The 21,884-nt window shown below is 43.1% G+C and overlaps 1 pseudogene; it reads right to left on the reverse strand.

Annotated features, from left to right (window-relative positions):
• Window positions 1-21,884, reverse strand: part of LOC139541866 (nuclear pore membrane glycoprotein 210-like) — a 58,517-nt pseudogene that overhangs the window by 5,777 nt on the left and 30,856 nt on the right.

Consider the following 21,884-nt stretch of genomic DNA (forward strand, 5'->3'; position numbering starts at 1 on the left):
GTACCGCCTAAAGCGAAAGAATTGCACTTCAAAATATTTAATGGTTCCTGACTTCCCTGAACAGTTGCATATCGCGGGGACTATTCAATGCTATTGCAGTCCGCCACAGGATGTTTGTGTGCTGTCAAGGGCAGTCAGGTCTGCTAAATTGTAATTACTTCGCTACTATGGCCTATTTATTGCCTTACCTCCTCACGCCATTTGCACACACTGTATATAGACTTTCTTTTTTTCTATTGTGTTATTGACTGTACGCTTGTTTATTCCATGCTTTATGCTTTATCTTGGCCAGGTCGCAGTTGTAAATGAGAACTTGTTCTCAACTAGCCTACCTGGTTAAATAAAGGTGGGGGAAAAATAAAAATGTGTTCTTTGGGAGAATTCCTTTGGCATAGATTCAAGTTTGATCACAATAACTATTTTGTGACACAGAAATTGAAACACCATTTTTTCCCCTTTGTGCTTATAGAAACAAATTCTGGAGTGATATGTATGACTGGTTAAAAAAAATATTTTCCATATCCCAGTTTACTAAAGATAAAGTAACTTTCGGTATAATAATGGAAGATAAGAACATTACATTTCTATTGAAAGTTCTACTTATTTTGGGTAAATTTTATATTCATAAAAATGCATAAAAACACAGCCTTTGCTTTGTTTTTCCAGAAATAAATGTTTAATTACTTCGATTCATTGGAATGTATAAGGAGAAAAAAGTTGGCAAAAAGACTCCTGAAATTGATGAATGAATGAGTTATTAGTTATGTTGTACCCCTTGTGTGCTCGGTTTCCCACTGATTCTATTTGAATGCACATGTTAGGGGCAGCAGGTAGCCTAGTGGTTAGAGTGTTGGACTAGTAACCGAAAGGTTGCAAGATCGAATCCCCGAGCTGACAATGTAATCTGTCGTCCTGAACAAGGCAGTTAACCCACTGTTCCTAGGCTGTCTGAAAATAAGAATTTGTTCCTAACTGACTTGCCTAGTTAATTAAAATGATGCCTTATTGTATTTGTACATTGGTAATAAAAAAACAAAAACAATTTAAAAGACATATTGTAAAAAAAATGACAGGTCTCTCCCTGAAGGGGGCGGTGTTCTCTGAAAGGCTGGGTGAGGTGCTAAGTCCTTCTCAGAAAACGGTGCATGACACACTTGATGGGAAGAGAGCATTAACATCACATGTTAGACGGTCAAATTATGTCTTCATGGTTCCTGAAGATCTGCAGTATCATCAAGAAATTCACATTCCCCGCCTAGGGCTAGGTGATATATCGTATTTTCAGGTATACCAGTTTGGATCCACATACTGGTATGGATTTTTATAATCTATAACAATATTTTCACAGTGCACAGTACGTTCTACTGGACTACTTCGGCAGTTTTGTCCTAGTTTGGATGAGTATAAAACAAAACAGAATGCAGATAAATTATTTGGTTTTAATGCGCTGTCACCCTTAACAATAATGACATCTGACTACCACTGTATTTCTCCTCACACAATTAACATATATTTCAAACTTTTATTATTCAGAAACAAACTACAATAAAATACTGCAATACCGTCAAAAATTAGATCTGATATGACATTTTGGCCATATCGCCCAGCCCCATCTAAGCCACGTGATTTTCATTGTATCGACTTATAATGCAGACCTGCTGACAGTAAAGAGGTGACCAGCCTTGTGGGGGAAGTGGCAACTCACCAATGATGATGATGGCCGTGCCAGCCAGTAGAGCGAAAACGGTGAAGAACATCTGGTAGGAGTCTATGAAGCCCTGCAGGAAATGGGCTCCCTCCATGGTAACCACGGGAGCAGCAGCTAGAGAGTGGAGGACAGAGGGGTGGGTGAGACTAGGACCTGACACTGCTCAATGCTCCCTTCTAGCCGTTATGAACTTGTTCTTTGTAAAGCAGAATCCCTGTTGAATGTTTTGATAAAACAACGACACAATGGTATTGTGCTAGTTGGCGCTGCAGAGAAAACCTAATGTGCTCCATTTCTCCAGCCAATTAACACCTAATGGCTTTATGGATGGCTGGTCAGAAGATGCAGGGTTCACACTGCAGTCTCCTGCTTTCCTACTGATGCAGTAATAATACAGCTCTAAGATGAGATGATGGACCTGAACATTTTAAAGAAAAGTTTCCCAAGTCTCAAACGTTTGGGAAGTGTAATAGTGTGTAGATACTTTTCCCCTTCTACACAGCATCTTGCTACCCTGCACCATCACAGCATTAAACCATTAATATATCTTAATTCCTGTTCCACTCAGAGATGATGTTGCTGACCTTGCATGGTGGTGTTGGGGTCAGCCACGTGGATGAGGGTGACGAGGGTGTGGCCAGTGGATGAGCTGGTAATGGAGACGGAGGCTGCAGCCTGGGGGTCCATGGCACTGACCATGTACTTCAAGAAACTGGGGAAGCCGTGGGACACCTCTCTCTCCTGAACCGAGATGGACAGAGAACTAGACGATACCTAAAGGACAGGAGGAGATGGTGGGTGAATCAGCGGGGTTATAGAGAATTAACATCCAGTGCCAAATGTTTTACATCCCTCATTGTCCATCATCAATCATTTCCCTTCTCCATTTTTATCTCCTTCTCTAAAGTGTGATGAGACCCATGTCAAAGGTACTTTATATGAAAGTTGATTGACATCCAGACCTTCAGGCTGACGAGTGCTGCGGCGGGGCCGTAGACGGTGAGCTCTGCGCTGGGCTGCAGGTTGCTGAGCAGCAGCTCTGTCTGGTCAGAATACAGGCCTGTCTCCACAGGCAGCCTGGCACAGACCTGCTCCCCAGAGAAAGCACTGCCCTTCACCCCAGCCTTCACCAACAGGCTGGTCATGGACAGGCTCAGCACCCGGGTCTGCTGGTCACTCAGAGGCTGCAATGTCAGAGAGCAAGAATCTGTAAGGAGGAGATATAGAATTACAAACCAGTCTAATGTGTGCACAAATCTAAGGGTCTAACGAGAAAGTGACGTCAACAGTCTCATTTCAAGACTATAATGTTCATGGATGCTTACTTTTTAAAGAGTATGCTTGTCCTCTACAACCACAACACGTTCCCAGATGCTAACACAAACTAACACAATTAGGCCTCCCTCTGCTATCAGTTGTTTGGAGAAAGGGAGCCCATTCAGCTGACTATATTATCCCTACACTGTTTATGGCCTTCAGTGAATTCATTTCATGAGAGTTACAGGTATTGATTATTCCCTCGTAAACACGACTTCCTTGCCCTCTTTGCCACAACAGCCCCTGGTGCACTCCACACACACACACACCAGCTGGCCCACTGTGGGTTTAGTAAATCCCTGCATGCATTTTCATTGGATCTAATGGGCGGTTAATGATGTGAAGGTCATATCCATTATACATAAGTAAACTGAAACTTAGAGCAAAGACCATCCAGTGAACATATTGGCCAACATTCACCACATCATCATTCTTGAGCCCTAACAGGTCCTACCGGTGCTGGGATCGAAGCTGGTGTTTGAGGTAGACGTCGTGTGCGGAGAACTCGACAGCGTCACTGGTGAAGCTCAGAAGGCAGCTGACGGAGCTCTCTGGGTGCAGCAGGGCGATAGACGCAGTCTGGGCCGAGGAACAGGAGCCTATGAGCTTGTTTCCATTCTCTCTGGTGGTGAGCAGCACCCTGGTGTCCTTGTCCCCCATCACCGCTGTCCTGGTGGCCCCCTCCACCACTACCTGGCACAAACACACAGGGAGGCACAACACTGGCATCTCTTGGGGTGCATCTCAATGCAATGACAAAGGAACAGGGCTGGTAAAAGTGATTCCAGGGGTTGCCTCACCTATCCTGTGATGTGGCCCTTTACACTCGTACCAGTACAGGTAGAAAATGGCAGACTTGAACACTGATAAATGGCTAAATTGGAACGCAATGACTGTACAGTAACATGCTATACATGACGTCAGGGCTCTGCACTTCACAGCACTGTATGGGTTTTGACTGACAGCTGTTCTGAACTTGACCACCGTGCATGACAAGTTGCTCCCATCCCTCAAGCAAGTTGGGCAACTTTTGCACATTTGTTGTTGTCTGAGTGAGGGTTGCTGTAAATGAAGAGGACTCGATGTATTTTGAAAGATGAGACGTGGAGGATTCTAATACAGTAAATAACGCTTTGATGTCATTCAAAAGCCAAACACCCGCGAGTCCAAATGTGTCAACGCTTATGATCACTATGTTTGATGTACAGTTACAAGAGTACATACCCTGGGTTGTTCTGAACACAATGAGCCTATTTGTCCATTGTGAAGAAAATTTGCAGTGGAACACGCACCTGAATAGAGTCATGGCTCTTACGCGCACCAAAATGACGATCTGTTTCTCTGAATTGCCTTGTAAAAGCCTAACACTAAGATTGTATTGTATTATATAACTTAGCTAGTCATGAATAGGCTTTCAAATGATGCACACCTGACCCAGATTGTGATTTATAAATGGGCTGTTTTTAAATTGAGTTAAAAAAAACAGTGTGATGGCAGGGATGCAGGGGTTGTATTCCAAACAAAAAAAACTCCAAGTGTGCTTGCTGGAGTTCCCCAATGGCAGAGCTAGGACCTCAAAAAAGCACTGTAGACTTCTTTGAGTCATAAAAGTGCATTGAAATTACTTAGGAACTGGTGCACACTTTGGTCCTCAACTGTCTAATAATATTCCATAATCTCCAAACTGCTCCCTTTTAATTCCTACCATGCTTTTCATATTCCGTCTGTAAGAAACATTTCAATTTAGCCCTATCCATATAGGCCAATTCCCACAACGCAAGTGAACAGCTGTGCATATTCATTTCAGTGTTCAGTACAGCAACATGGTATCTGCTAACATCTCCATTCAGAGTCATTCTCCTTTAAAAATGTCATTACTGAGTTATCTACTGAACCAGATAGCATCCATCTAATCCACACGGATCCTCCTCAGCCATTCACTCCCTGCTAATTGGGAAAGATTCATATGTAAATGCACAAAAGGCCTGTAGCAGCCAGAAGGAGGGAGCTGCCTGGAAGAGACAGACAGACTCTCTCTGTGCGTTTGTGTGAGAGAGAGCTCAATCTCAGAGAGGAAGGCTGGGCTAGTAACGAATCCTTACCATGCTGCCTGCGTCATGTCGCTCTGCGGAGAATCGCCACATAAGGGGAGGGGCATCACACACATTACACCACTATGATTAACATCTACACTAGTGGGAAAGGGAAAGGGGGATACCTAGTCAGTTGTACAACAATGCATTCAACTGAAATATGTCTTCTGCATTTAACCCAACCCCTCTGAATCAGAGGTGAGGGGGCGGCCATAATCGACATCCACGTCTTCGGCGCCTGGAGAACATTATTTTTTTTTTGTACCCTTGTCAGTTCGGGGATTCCATCTAGCAACCTTTCGGTTACTGGCCCAACGCTCTAACCACTAGGCTACCTTACACAAAGCTGTCTTAGTGATCATGATGAGATAAGTATTTGTGATGCATCCACATGGTGTCAGATTTGATGGAGATATCATCTTACCGCCATAGCGAATGTGTAAAACAAGTATAGTACCTTTCTGTAGGTCTTCAGCAGGCCAGTGATCTCATAGTAGACAGTGGCGGTGCCTGCATCTCTGGGCACGCCCGTTTTAGAGTCCACCTGCAGCACGCCAGTGGATGAGGAGGTCCAGGTACCCGGGACACCTGTAGGGAAGAGAGAAGAGCTGAAACATTACACAACGCTCAAATCTAGAATATTCACACTTCATTTAGAAGACTGTCTTATACGTCACACTGCTTCACTCAGGGCTGACAATGGTAATGTTTGCAAACCTCCAATAAACATTCTTATTTCTAGCTTTGAAAAAAAGCTCCAAAAAAATCTGCAGAAAAATGACTGCATTCAGAACTACATAAACAAAGTAAATTGCTAAAAATATCATTATCTCATAGTTAACATAAAGATTCAACATCAAAAGAACCAATCGATCCAATGAAACATACATTTCAATCCAAAATAGTCTGAACATCTTTCGTAGATAAGCCTAACCTCATTTCATGCACCTTGGTTGTACTACTAGTAACAGTGCATCTTATTTTACAACACCACATTAACCTCTCTTTGACATCTCACCTTGGAGGCTGAGGTGCTGGGCACTCAGACAAACCACATCTCCCACCACCAGCATCGTGGCGTTCTCTGGGTGGATAGCATGCTGGACTGACAGTGCCAGGTAGTCAGCCATCCCCGTATTCTCCTCGTCCCACACGGCCAGCAGGGTGAGACCCACGTTGACCGTCCGCACAGTCACTGTTGTTACATGGGCCTCGGCCAACCTGCACCAGGTCATCCCTACAGACAGACAGGAGAGCGAATGGTCAACATGAGTTTGGTTGGTACGAATTCACAACGGCTATACTTGCATAACCAGTAATCAACTACCTCTGCCTGGACACAAGACCAGAAGTGATTCTCCTGTGGCCCTATAGGGCCCCAATCACAGTCAGAGCCCCTTACTACCCCACCATCTTACTTACTCTTATTTGGACACATCTCTTCTATAGTCTGTCAGCACTTTGAGAACAAAATAATGGAATCAATTTATTGTGCAGGCGAATGACAGAGTCCCTAGCAGGGCTGAGCAGCACAGCCTCCCCTCTTCACTCTCACCTATTCATTTAGCTCACTCAGGTGGAAACAACTCACTCTGAAATGGGAATAAAATAACATTTTATTGGTCACATACACATATTTAGCAGATGTTATTGCGGGTGTAGCGAATTGCTTGTGTTCCTAGCACCAATAGTGCAGTAATATCTAACAATTCACACACATCTAAAAGTAAAATAATGGAATTAAGAAAAATGTAAATATTAGGACGAGCAATGTCAGAGTGGCATTGACTAAAATACAGTAGAATAGAATACAGTACATACATATGAAATGAGTAAAGCAGTACGTAAACATAATTAAAGTGACCAGTGATTCCATGTCTTTGTATATAGGGCAGCAGCCTCTAAGGTGCAGCGTTGAGTAACTGGGTGGTAGCCAGCTAGTGATGGCTATTTAACAGTCTGATGGCCTTGAGATAGAAGCTCTTTTTCAGTCTCTCGGTCCCAGCTTGGTCAGACCAGCATTGAATAGACCAGTGCAGTAGTTTGATGGCCATCGTGGTATCGGCATGAGGGGGAATATCCACGGCTGTGACTATAACCAAAGAGAATTCTCTTGGGAGGTAATACGGTTGGCATTTGTTGCGAGGTATTCTAGGTCGGGTGAACAAAAGGACTTGAGTTTCTGTACGTTATCATAATCACACCATGTGTACTTAATCATGAAACATACACCACCGCCTTTCTTCCCGGAGAGTTTTTTATTCTTGTATGCAATGTACTGAGAACCCAGCTGGCTGTATGGATGGGGACAGTATATCTGGAGAGCCATGATTCTGTGAAACAGAGTATGTTACTGTCCCTGATGTCTCTCTGAAAGGAGATCCTCGCCCTGAGCTCGTCTACTTTATTGTTCTGAGACTGAACATAGCGAGTAATATACTCTGAAGCGGTGGATGGCGTGCACGCCTCCTGAGTCAGACTAGAAGTCCACTCCAAATACCTCTTCTCCGCCGGCGTCTTGGAGCAGCCTCTGGGATAAGTTCAATTGCCCTGGGGGGGTGAACAAAGGATCCAATTCAGGAAAATATTATTCTTGCTGGTGAGTTACCGCCCCTCTGATATCCAAAAGTTACTTCCGGTTGTATATAATAACAGAAAAAGCGTTCTGGGCTAATAGTGTAAGAAATAACACACAAAAAAACAAAAATACTGCAAAGTTGCTTAGGAGCTAGAAGCAGAGCTGCCATGTCTGTCGGCTCCATCTTACTTAGTAACAGCCAGCTAAATTCATGTTGTGAACCTTGGGAGAGAGGTGCTGGCTTTAAAACTATGGTCGATGTCCACGCCGCCTCGGAAATCTAATTAGCACCATAAAAACAACCCCAGAAAAATTGGTCACTTTAAGCTAGAGATATCTGCATTGGATGCATCTCAATTGACTTCATCCGCCTATGTAACACTTCTGCATCTGTGGTGAAAGGTGACCGAGCTAGAGCGGTGCTTGTCAGACCATGAGACGTCCCAAAAATCGGTCTTCTCACAAAATCGTCTGTAGCGTCCCAACTGTTTGGCATATAAACTACCTGACCCATCTATGGAAAGATGCTCTATGACCTCCAAGCATCTTAGGACTCGTCTGAAGTCGGTGCAGCCAATCTGCCAACTTCTGTCTATAGCATCCAAACAGTTTGGACTACACACTAAAATAACCCCTCTATGGAAAGGTGAGACTCACAAACACATCAGTTGTTTTGCTCTAGGACATCAACAGGCCTCACAAGACTCGTCTGAATATATGGAGACTGTTTAGTGCCAAAAATAAGGGGTTAAATACTTGCAGGGGAAAAAAAAAAATTCTGACTGTCTTCTACCTCTCAGATATAGGACAGACACTTCAGAACAACCTTTCTTTTTTTGGGGGGGACGACGACGACTACCTGTTGTTCCATGTAGCGAATCTGTTATTCAATGGGTTTGTATTGGCTAATAGCAGCAAGGCCCAAAATTATGTCATCAAATAATTTTTGTATATCTTTTTTTGATACTTCAAGGGGTCTTAAAATTCAAAATCTAATAGCAAAACGATCCTTGGTATGACTTTAAAACAATTCCATATAGCTTAGTAGTATCTCCCCCCTCCCCCGGCTTAGACTCTTGTGGGTGCCATGGTGCACTCGTTTACTGTAGTTGTACCGCTGCAGCATTCAGATATACAGACTGCGGCTGTGCAACATGCAGTCACAATCACACAGACATACTTTGTGTTGTACTCAAACAGCAAAACACAGACGAATCCCAGTGTTTCCACTTCTACATATCTCAATGTCCTGTACGGGTCAATATCATTAAAAAGTACACCCCATACAGAGCATGAGAATGTAATTCAGAAAATCAATACTAGGCAGGGAGTCACTATTTACAATGTTTACTTTGCTGAGGGGCTACAAGAACTGATTGAATAAATGCATTCTGAGAGATTTAAGTGTTGAATTAAAATATTCTGTTCCACTGGTAAAGGCAATGGAGAGACATTAGTTTGAGGAAAGATGGAAGAGTTTGCGCCAACAGATCACTCCGAGAGCAGCTTTGGCACTACTTTTCCAGCTCATGATGACAAAATGATGGCTCCACAGCCTTGGTCCACACAGGTAACAGCCCTTGAACCCTACCATCCCATCTTAAATTGTCTGCCATGCTGCTTTTCCCCTTGCTGTTTGCATTTTCTTCCCCAATTAGTACAGATTCTGAATCCTGTACCTTCATATCTCAAGTACAAGATAACTTTATTATCCCAAAAGTGGTCAATTCATTTGACTTTCAAATCTGCACAAAATAGTATTATTGTAGGGTCCTTTGTAACCTGAAAATGAATACCTTTAGGGAAATATACAGAAAGCAACCATAATTAACCAGAACTAACAAGTGTGAACTTACCTGTTGGTGGGAGTTATGACTGTGAAGGACCTCTCCGGTGTTAGCATGGAGGTGAACAGTGAAAGTAAGGACCATGCCCAGAGGAATAGCAGACAGGCTGTCTCTGTGTAGAATTGGACAGGTGCTCAAACGCAGGTACGACACTGGAACCACCTGGAAAACCACAGAAAGGAGAACCTTTTTATGCGAGTAAAGTACATGTTGGATTTTTTTTATTACAGGCCTGATGGAAAGAGAAAATCTTTCGGCAAACTTTCCAAATGTCGACAAAACTAAATACGCTAGAAAAAGGTGGGATATTTTTTAGTTGGTCAAATGAATTACGCGAGAAATGTCGGTAGAAAAATGCTTTTATGGGCAAATATTGATAGAATAACCATTATATTGAAGTAAACTTGGAGTCACACAATGGCATGTAGTGTAGTCTTCTCACTACGACTCAGGAAACTATGCAGTTTATTAGGCTACAGATGAAATAAGTTATAAACTTCAGAGTGGTGACAGTACACGGTGATGAGCTTGATGCTCCTTTCCAATAAATATCGATGGTCTTATTCTGGTGACATGATGGTCGATGCTTTGCAATTTGTCCATACTAATAATCTTATCATGTAGGCTATACGTGCTCTCTAGCCAACAGAGCACAGATAGCGCTGTTGGCTACTCGCTATATAACGCAATATTTTAACTTGTTTTATTCGGAACATGGGAATTTAACCGCAAAAGGTATTTTTCTGTACAGTACATTCATACTCAGCCTTTTATCTGCAACATATTGCGACACTCGCAATAACATCTGCTAACCATGTGTATGTGACCAGTAAAATACAACTTGAACCAGTCAATTTGATGGAAACATCTCTCATGGGAAAATCTGCATAAAAAGTATATGCATATTTTTGCATATACAGTTGAAGTCGGAAGTTTACATACACTTTGTTGGAGTCATTAAAACTCATTTTTCAACCACTCCACAAATTTCTTGTTAACAAACTATAGTTTTGGCAAGTCGGTTAGGACATTACTTTGTGCATGACACAAGTAATTTTTCCAACAATTGTTTACAGACAGATTATTTCACTTATAATTCACTGTATCACAATTCCAGTGGGTCAGAAGTTTACATACAATAAGTTGGCTGTGCCTTTAAACAGCTTGGAAAATTCCAGAAAAGTATGTCATGGCTTTAGAACCTTCTGATAGGCTAATTGACATCATCTGAGTCAATTGGAGGTGTACATGTGGATGTATTTCAAGGCCTACCTTCGAACTCAGTGCCTCTTTGCTTGACATCATGGGAAAATCTAAAGAAATCAGCCAAGACCTCAGAAAAAAAATTGTAGACCTCCACAAGTCTGGTTCATCCTTGGGAGCAATTTCCAAACACCTGAAGGTACCATGTTCATCTGTACTGTTACGTTCCACAGTTTCTGTGTTGTGGGTTTGTATGTATATATTTTCAGGATGGCTTCCTGGATCCCCCAAGCAGCTGATTGGTCAGACCCATCAATGATTGGAGCTGACCCAGCCCTCTCGTCAGATACAGCTGTCTGCAATTACAAGCTCCTTCTCCAGCTGGATAAAGTGTTCCTTTGTTAGGAGAGAGAGCTTCTTTGATGTCCTGTGTTGGTTGTTGCTCAGACAGTTTTTGGAAAGTATTTTGTAGCCAGTCCTGCTGAGGCATGTTTATGTCAAAAGGACTGTGTTTTTGATTATTGAAATTGTTCACTTTACGTTAGTAATTATTCTGTTTTTGTTCCCGGGGGGGAAGGTGAAGGCACCTTGGAAGTGCTAAGGCAAGAGGCCTGCGGGCATACATATACCCGTAGTATGTACTCTTCTATGCACACGAGTTAAAACTTTGGCGTACCACCCCCTGTAGTTTGGTTAGCGCTCCACGTGGCGTTAAGTTTAGTTAGGCAGGTAAGGTAGGAGAGAGGACTAACCTTTACTTTCTTTGGTTCCGTGGACGGACCCTTTTCGCCACATTACCGTGTTACGGAAATAAGTTCCCAGTAAACGGTAATATTCTCTGCCTCTGTCGTCCTTACCTATAATCACATACCTCTTTCACTCCACGGGGAGTTGAGTGTAGCAGGGTGTTGCGTTCCCTCCAAGAGGCATGCGTAACATGTACAAACAATAGTACGCAAGTATAAACACCATGGGACCACGCAGCCGTCATACCGCTCAGGAAGGAGACACGTTCTGTCTCCTAGAGATTAACGTACTTATGCCAAAAATGCAAATCAATCCCAGAACAGCAAAGGACCTTGTGAAGATGCTGGAGGAAACATATCTATATCCACAGTAAAACTGGTCCTATATCGACATAACCTGAAAGGCCACTCAGCAAGGAAGAAGCCACTGCTCCAAAACCGCCATAAAAAGGCCAGACTACGGTTTGCAAATGCACATGGGGACAAAGATCATACTTTTTGGAAAAATGTCCAAAGGGACTGGTGCACTTCACAAAATAGATGGCATCATGAGGAAGTAAAATTATGTGGATATATTGAAGCAACATCTAAAGACATCAGTCGCAAATGGGTCTTCCAAATGGACAATGACCCCAAGCATACTTCCAAAGTTGTGGCAAAATGGCTAAAGGACAACAAAGTCAAGGTATTGGAGTGGCCATCACAAGCCCTGACCTCAATCCTCTACAAAATTTGTGGGCAGAACTGAAAAAGCGTGTGCGAGCAAGAAGGCCTACAAACCTGACTCCGTTACACCAGCTCTGTCAGGAGGAATGGGCTAAAATTCACCCAACTTATTGTGGGAAGCTTGTGAAAGGCTACCCAAAATGTTTGACCCAAGTTAAACAATTTAAAGGAAATGCTACCAAATACTAATTGAGTGTATGTAAACTTCTGACCCACTGGGAATGTGATGATAGAAATAAAAGCAATTCCACTATTTCTGACATTTCACATTCTTAAAATAAAGTGGTGATTCTAACTGACCTAAGGTTTTTTTTTTACTAGGATTGAATGTCAGGAATTGTGAAACTGAGTTTTTAAATGTATTTGGCTAAGGTGTATGTGGACTTCAACTGTATGTCTGTAAATCTATCACCAATTGGATGGAAATCTAGCTATAGACAGCAATGTAAGAGAATACGCTTATACCAATGATAAGTCAAATACAAAGCACTCCATCTCTCATTTAATAGTCTTAAAATGTGATGCCATTTGTAATGACTTTATAATGCCATGAAGACAACAGCGTCAACATTTATAAACTCTGCAAAAAAAGGTAACGTCCTCTGACTGTCAACTGTGTTATATTTTCAGCAAACGTGTAAATATGAACATAAGATTCAACAACAGACAAACTGAACAAGTTCCACAGACATGTCACTTACAGAAATTAAATAATGTGTCCCTGAACAAAAGGGGGGGGGGGGGGTCAAAATCAAAAGTAACAGTCAGTATCTGATGTGGCCACCAGCTGCATTAAGTACTGCAGTGCATCTTCTCCTCATGGACTGCACCAGATTTGCCAGTTCTTGCTCTGAGATGTTACACCACTCTTCCACCAAGACACCTGCAAGTTCCCGGACATTTCTGGGGGGAATGGCCCTAGCCCTCACCCTCCGATCCAACAGGTCCCAGATGTGCTCAATGGGATTGAGATCTGGGCTCTTCGCTGGCCATGGCAGAACACTGACCTTCCTATCTTGCAGGAAATCACGCACAGAACTTGCAGTATGGCTGGTGGCATTGTCATGCTGGAGGGTCATGTCAAGTAGAGCCTGCAGGAAAGGTTTTCATAAGTTTTCATAACTTTGACCTTAATTGCCTACCGTCTGTAAGCTGTTAGTGTCTTAACGACTGTTCCACAGGTGCATGTTCATTAATTGTTTATGGTTCATTGAACAAGCATGGGAAACAGTGTTTAAACCCTTTACAATGAAGATCTGTGAAGTTATTTGGATTTTTACAAATTATCTTTGAAAGACTGGGTCCTGGAAAAGGGACGTTTCTTTTTTTGCTGAGTTTATGAGATACGGTAAATTTAGGATGATATGGATAGAACTTGAAGTTCTTTCAACTAAATAAAGCAAACTTAATCCAGAAATTGTGAAAGACAAAAACTTTACATGTACAAATGTCAGTTGAATGCATTCAGTTGTACAACTGACTAGGTATCCCCTTTCCATTGATCTATTCATGGATTTTAGTGTACTATGTTATTTCTCATTCCTTGCACTGTGTTTATTTGCCGTAGGGACAACAAAGATTCATAGAATTGAAGTAAGGAGCCACTGGGTCTCACCTTCACTGCGAGGACCAGTGTTTGATTGACACCGAATGTCTCCTGTGAGGTCACCAGCAGGGAGGAGGAGCCAGTGCGAGAGCCAGAGGACAGGAGGCCCTTCTCATTCACTTGGACGATGGTAGCCTGGTTGGGACAATCCAGCACCCGGTAGGACAGAGAACCTACACCGTCCCTGTTTACACACACCATGGGAGAAGACACCAGAGTTAGACTTGTATCTTCTGGAGACGACTCAAACGGTTGTTTTAATAGTCAAGAGTAGAGGACATGGTATCATTTGAGATGGAACCTAAGAGTGCATGTGTAGTGTTCAGTGTTCAGTGTTCAATGGAAAATGTTGTGTTCAACGTGTCTTAGGTTAAGACAAAGGGGTGTTGGTAGGCCCCTCTAACATTACCTGCTAGTCTGGAGTTTGAGCCCAGAGTTGGGAGCCATCAGTATCTCCTTAGCCTCCATGGCTGGGTTAAGCATGTGCAGCTTGTCATAAACCTTGATCAAAGGGAAGAGTTGAGAGCAATGAACAGAGGTTTTTACCCATCCTTTGATGTTTGGGTTTTCGTGACACGACATAGTATAATGCAGTTTGAAGCAGGATGCACGACTCATCTGTCCTTATCACTTTATAAAAGATAACTACCACAGAGAGACTCAAGGACCACATTCAAAACTTCAATGATTCAGACTTCTCAGCATGTTGTTTTCTCTTGCAATGTTGGTTCACTTTCAGTTTGTTTTTAGGTGGAAGGGAACGCAAGGACAAGCGGAGGTCCATAAACAAGCACTATAAACCAAACCAGAAATATATGAGCCGTGTCATATATTTCTGAAACGGTGTGATCCAGCCACAGAGTGATCCATCACAACGCTGTGTTCTGGGCTGAACCCTAAATCCGGACCTCTTAGCTAGCAGTACTGCTGACTTGAATTCTTCCCCTGACCTAGGCCAACAGGAGATTGGGATCCCTGGCCAAATCAGTCAAATAAGAACCAGGGAGAAAAGAACCAGCAGTAAGTCGGACTTGGTATCTGACTTCCTCTGGCATATTATCGGTATCTGCATAAGTATAGTACCTGGATCTGGAGTTCATCAATGAGCTCCAGTAGGTTTCCCTCTAGTTGTCCAGCCTTGGTGTCAGTGACCTTTAGGACCACCTTGAGGCCGGTCCTTCCTTTAGTCTTCCCTGTCACACTCATCGCAAAGTTATGCTCCGGTTGGAGCTGGACGGAGGCCTGAACAGAGACGGGGGTTTTATCAGTGAATGAAAGCAGAAATAGAGTTAGAAATATCAGATGTTGTTTCTCTAGTGAAGGTGGAGCAACATTTTGTCCTAATTCAGTCAGTCACTCTGATACAAAAGAATGAGAGGAGCTCAAAACAAAGACGTCTTATCTGACTCATCTAGAATTGTAATCATACCAGTAGAATTGTAATCATTTCCCATTACACCATTTATGGCTTCTTGTGGATTCAGTTGAAAACGATGGCGCTTGTGGACCCAAATGTAACTTCAGCGGCCCTTCGACACTCATCAAGGAGAAAAACTCTAGATGAAAAAGTGGTTCCCACCTCGGCGTGTCGTAATTGCAGTTCCAGGATGTCTGTCTTGGTGGTGGTCCATTGGAAGGTGAGGCCAGGCAGGGCGTTCCCAAATGAGAAGGGGGTCTGACTGCTGCTGAGCCCTATGACATATACAGGCATCTAGGTGAAGGGATAGGATGAGTCAACTCAGACCAGGTCACAAGTCTTAATATTCACAATGTCATGCATCTTTCTTGGATTGAAGAATGTCCTGTGGTCACTGTCAGAGACAATTTGAGATTACAGTTAATTTATCATGCATTACCTGTGTCCCAGTCTTCATTCTGGTGAGAGGGGCTTGGATGCGAATGGCCCTCAACTGCACAACTTGAACCTCTACTTGATCCTGTTCATAGAAAACACCAGCATAGAATTACATCACTTTCAATTGGTGAAAAACAGGATTAAACACACATTGTGTTTCAGCTGATGATGTACAGGTATTTTACCTGAGAGACAACAAGTTTCCCAGTCTCGGCATCGACAGCTTGAACCAGTCCTGTCACGGTGACGTTGCCAATAGCGACGCCCCTGACGTGGCCTATGCCGTTAACAGACGCCATCTGCTCATTGGCGATGGAGAAGAGGATGTTGGACTGGGGCTGCCTCGGATGTGATCTACAACATGGAGAGATGAGGTAAGGGGTGGTGTGTGTGGCTGTGTGTGTGCCATCAATATGCAGACTATCCGTTTCACATGACTGGCCTGGAGAATACCGACAGCGTGTTCATTAACTCTAGTCAATGTGAGGTCTTTAAATTGCTCAAGTCAATCAAATCCTCCATGGTCTGTTAGAATAATCAACACTGGAGAATTGGAGATTAAATCAACAGGTCACTCACAGGGTTTGAGTATACCAAACATTAGGAACACCTTCCTAATATTGAGTTTTGCCTCAATTCATTGGGGTATGGACTCTACAAGGTGTTGAAAGCGTTCCACAGGGATGCTGGCCCATGTTGACTCCAATGCTTCCCACAGTTGTGTCAAGTTTGTTGGATGTCCTTTGGGTGGTTGGCCATTCTTGATACACATGGGAAACTGTTGAGCATGAAAAACCCAGCAGCGTTGCAGTTCTTAACACAAACCTAGCATCTACCACCATACCCTGTTCAAAGGCACTTAAATATTTTGTCTTGCCCATTCACCCTGAATGACACCTATCCACAATCCATGACTCAATTGTCTGAAGGCTTAAAAATCCTTCTTTAACCTGTCTCGTCCCCTTCATCTACACTGTGGATTTAACCAGTGAATCAATAAGGGATCATAGCTTTCACCTAGATTCACCAGGTCAGTCTAATGGAAAGAGCAGTTCATAATGTTTTGTATACTCAGTGTATATTTACAATAACTTAATGTTCAGCAATTAACTGGCATTTGGAGAGCTTCACAAATGACAGGAAGACAAATTAGCATTTGTTCCAAAAGGTAAGCTGGAAAGACCTATTTGAAAGCATATGGAGATTCAAATAATCTTCACAACTGGAAATTATCCAGACATGATAAGGGTTTTGCAGAGGCCAGGGTTTTATCACAATAGTCCATATAACTGTAGAATCCAATTTACCTGGATCATTGCTGCGATTATCAGAGTCATTTTCCTGGGGATCAGTTTGAATGGTGGAAAGACCTAGAAAGACCGAAACAAATGACTGTCAACGACGTCATACACATGATTGGACAACAATGTTGAGTTCTTATGAAACCCTCCTACCTCTATTTTCTGAGGAGCAGATAGAACTGGAAGGAAGATTGTGTCTACTAGCATAGCAGAAACACTGGTCTGTCCAATAGCTAAGCCTTTGACCAGGAAGATAGCAGTGTCCTTCTGAGAGATCTGACAATGCTCTGGGGTAAACACAACATGAATGGTGAACTCGATGTCAACTTCACTGAAATGCAGGCATAATATACGTGCCGCAGTGCGTGCAGGAGTCATTCTAAATCTGTTTTTCCATGACCAGTTGCACAGACAGAGGCAATGTGACGGTGTGTGTTTAACAATATTTGCTCTAAGAAGAGAATATAACTTTATACTTATATGATCCAATCATGTAACGGTAACTTACTGCAGAGAGACGATGGCAGAAGTTACACTGAGTTTCAAATTCATAAAGTGGAAATATTTGGCCAGGAAGGGCTTCTTGTTGTCATCCAGAACCCTGACATCGGCTCTCCCAGATTGACCAATCTCCACCTGCAAGAAACAAGTCAATGTTGTGTTACTAGGAAAAGCACTATTTGGGGATCTAATTTAATTAGTAAAACAAAGTATATACGCAGCTACACTCAAATTCAAATTAGTTTAATTGGCATGAAAGGATCAACCAACATTCACAGCATCTTAATTCTATTTCCATTTCCTGAATACACACTTCACAGAAAACAAGGCTGTCCTGTTCCATGGCAAACCAGTGATACACAACCTTTGGAATTTCAGCATGACACCATTTATTTATAAGGGCTAGTCAGACCAGAGGAATGTGTGAGAGATAACAGGGATTATAGTCAAGTTGGGTGTCTGCCCTGCAGGATAAAGTATTGAGGCTGGCCACTGACCTTGTCAACCACTCGGACATAAACCTCCAGGATGTCTGAGATGTGGACCGTAGCCGTAGCAGGGGCTGGGAAGGCCAGGCAGAGGTCATGAACCATCACCTGCACCGTCCCCGGCTGGACTGGAAGCACCTGGAGAGACCACAGTGATTAAAGGTTTTATATGACATGTTTTCACTGAACTTGTCTTTGTGTTAAAACAAAGAAACAAGGATGTCCTGGTGCTTTCATCAATGCTGCATTCATTCAGAATATCACGTAATTTACAATAGCATTAGAAAGTAAAATGTTAAGGGACCAAAAGAGGTGTAAGACCTAGGAAGGCAGTTATACAAAATCACATCAGACAAATATGTAACCATGGTATGCTGATCCTATAGAAGTACATTTAAAAACAGAGTGGTATGTTCAGCAGCATTGTCCTTCTGAGCGTTCAATGTTTCTCCTCACCTCAGCAGATCCCTGGGCCTCTGTGCACCACGTATGCTATCCCTCCAACACTGGTGTTGACAAAGAAATACCCAGATCCCTCCCACAGGGCCAGGTCAGCCTGGAGGCACAGCAGGAGAAGCCATAGATGAAAGTGTGATACCACAATGGACAAGATGACAAAGAAGAAGCCCAAGGCCCATCACAGTATCAGCTGAAATGTACTGTAGCCCATGAAGTGTAACATCAATACATTGTGGTTCACATGCTTTTCACATCATAGGCCACAAGTAATAATAGTGAGATAATCCATACTGATAAAACCTTGTGATGAAGGGCCGCTGTGTGTAATATTTCAAGGCATCATAATCCAGTGCTATCATCTAGATGGTATCTGTGAGCCGTCAGTGATACGGAGGGAGACTGAATGAGGGGTTTACATGGCAGGTAGTGACCTCAGTAAGAGGATTACAGCGCGTGAGACGGGTCAAAGGTCAGACAGGATTAAGATAGTGGCCAGTGAGGGAAGACCATAGAAATGGGATACATGGAGCAGATATCACTTTTGACAGTGACGGATGGGATGGGTCACATTGTGTTCTGTCAGCTCTATAACTTACATTTCTATCTATTTCTTCTGAACATTTCACACAGACCCCAGTTCTTACCCACACGTTAGGGTGGTTGTATATGGTGACGGCTTCAGGACTGACTGTCAAGTCCTCCACCAATAGGAGCTCCAGAGTGGCTGAGACAGGGGTCAGAGGGTCAAACTGCCAGGAAGAGGGAGATAAAACAGGACGGGTGCCATGGTTACAGGTGTAAATGTCATGCCTACAGAGTAACAACAAGATGAGATTACCCTACATGACGGTGTTCTTACAAAGTTGAGTTCTGTTGTGAAAGTCAAGTGAAATCATAGTGTTAGTGTAAACGGCTAAATTAATATTATATATAATATTTGTACAGTTCTTTGAAGATCTGACTTTTGCCTATCGTGTCTTGTTTAGTTATCGCAACCTCTAAACTGATTAAAAGGTTTATTTTCTGTGGTCACAGAGACTTATTCAGCCAATGGCATTCTTCATTTTATTTATTTTAACCTTTATTTAACTAGGCAAGAACAAATTCTTATTTACAATGACAGCATACAAAAAGGTCTGCTGCGGGGGCTGGGATTAAAATGTTTTAAAAATGTAGGACAAAACACACATCACGGCAAGAGAGACACCACAACCCAACATAAAGAGACCTAAGACAACATAGCATGGCAGCAAGACATGACAACACAGCATGGTAGCAGCACAACATGGTACAAACATTATTGGGCACAGACAACAGCACAAAGGGCAAGAAGGTAGAGACAACAATACATCACAAAAAGCAGCCACAAATGTCAGTAAGAGTGTCCATGATTCTGAATGAAGAGATGGACATAAAATTGTCCAGTTTGAGTGTTTGTTGCAGCTCGTTCCAGTCGCTAGCTGCAGCGAACTGAAGAGGAGCGACCCAGGGATGTGCACGCTTTGGGGACCTTTAACAGAATGTGACTGGCAGAACGGGTGTTGCATGTGGAGGATGAGGGCTGCAGTAGGTATCTCAGATAGCCAGTCACAGGAGGAAGTGAAAAAGACTAAAAATGAACACAACAGCTCTCAAATTAGTTTCTTGTCTAACCACATCAGATAAAAGGTGTTTCTTCTCTGCTATAGGTTGTGTTTCTGTCTTACCGGACTGAGAACCTTAGCAGCCTCAATGTGGGGGACCTGGTAACCCAGAGCTGTTACTGTTATAGCAGTAATCCCAGACTGGTGGTGGACAAGGACCGCCTGACGACCTGACAGACAAGATGACATTTCTGTTGGTCAAAGCTATTGAAATAGCCTGCGAAAACCTGGTATTTTAGATTAAAGAATTACGACAAATGAAAACAAGGATACCATCATGAGCATGATCAAAGCCGTACCATGAAGTCTCTTCTGTTTGTTGCTGTCCTCTAGTAGTTCCAGTTCCATAGGCATGGTGGGCTCAATGCTGGCCAGGGACACCTTGGTCGACTCCCAGACGATACTCAGAGAACTGAAGTTGTCAAACTTCCTGCCTTGCTGGTCAAAGGCAGGGTTGCGGTAGTTTGAGACAGGCACCTGCAACAAATAATGTTCCAATGTAGTTCTCTTTCTATGTTACAGTAAACATAGAATCACTGTGTAAAATGTAGTCTGTGAGGCAGACATTCAATTTAATACACTTTATTTATCCCCTCATGAGCAATTAAGGACAAACTTGACATGACCTTGGGTCTTTAGTTTATTTTTGTCTCGCTAGCTCCTATGGCAAATGTGTTTGTATGTGTGCTGTGTCAACACTGCCTGCTTCACTCTCTTTTCCTCACCAGTTGTTTGTTCTGTTGCAGCAGAGGGCAGGTGAGCTCCAGCTGGGGACTGGTGTACACAGGCACCAAGGTGAGGTGAGAGGTAGGGGCGCACACAAACTTCACCACCGCCGGATAGGGATTGGTCAGATTGGGCTGGTTCCCCACGGTTACTGCCAATACCTAGAAAGATGGTTATAACACGTTTATTACCTGTTCATAACACACATATTACTTGTTTGTCACAATTTAATCTACAGTGCATCTTAAAGAGCTAGAAAGTCTGTTTAAAGCCCAGGGTACTGAACAAGTAGGTACCGAACAAGGAAAAGCCCATTCCCTCACCTGTTCTCCTATGGCTCTACAGGTGGCTCTGACCCAGTGTCGGAGGTAGCTACGGGACCTTCAGTTTCCGGAAGAACTTGGAGGGCTCTAGAATCCATGGCTTGGGGCCGCCCTCAAACAGCATGACCTTAGAGGAGCCCAGGGTCACCAAGGCAACAGGGGCAGGGTCCACAGCCTGGACAGGACAACAGGTAAAGCACAGGTTAGTGAATGGAGAAGTGGTATATTTTGTAGTCAAATTATAGTTCATGAAGCACATGTACTGCTGGTCTGCCTCCACATTTGTTAGATGTCTTTCAGATAAAGCCCTGAGGTCACTGCCAATCCTAAATGATTAAACTCCAGGAGGTTTTTCAACCCTCTCTGGGGAGAGTGGATGAATGTGTTCAAGTCAGACAGCCAAACTGGGTCAAGGAGGTAGACAGACAACATGGTGAAAGGTTGGTAAATGCTACAATATTTATGAGGGGAGCGTGAACTGCCAGAGCCGAGCTGTAGTTCTCGGAGTAAGAGTAATGACAAGTCTGCCCAACTTGTTTCTCTTTACATCCCAAAATAAAACAATTTCCTGTTAGTGTCCTGAGCACTGTCTTAGCATGCACTCAGGTTAATGGGATGAAAACCCATGGGTATGGAATAGAGTATGCATAACAGAATGATGCATACATGGGAATGGAGATGGCGCTCTCCATAATGACTCTTAGCTTGACATCAATTCCATTCCAGTGCAATACTTGAGACAAAGCAGCAGGAAGAACTACATC

The sequence above is a fragment of the Salvelinus alpinus genome, chromosome 17, assembly GCF_045679555.1.
Source record: "Salvelinus alpinus chromosome 17, SLU_Salpinus.1, whole genome shotgun sequence".
NCBI lineage: Eukaryota > Metazoa > Chordata > Actinopteri > Salmoniformes > Salmonidae > Salvelinus > Salvelinus alpinus.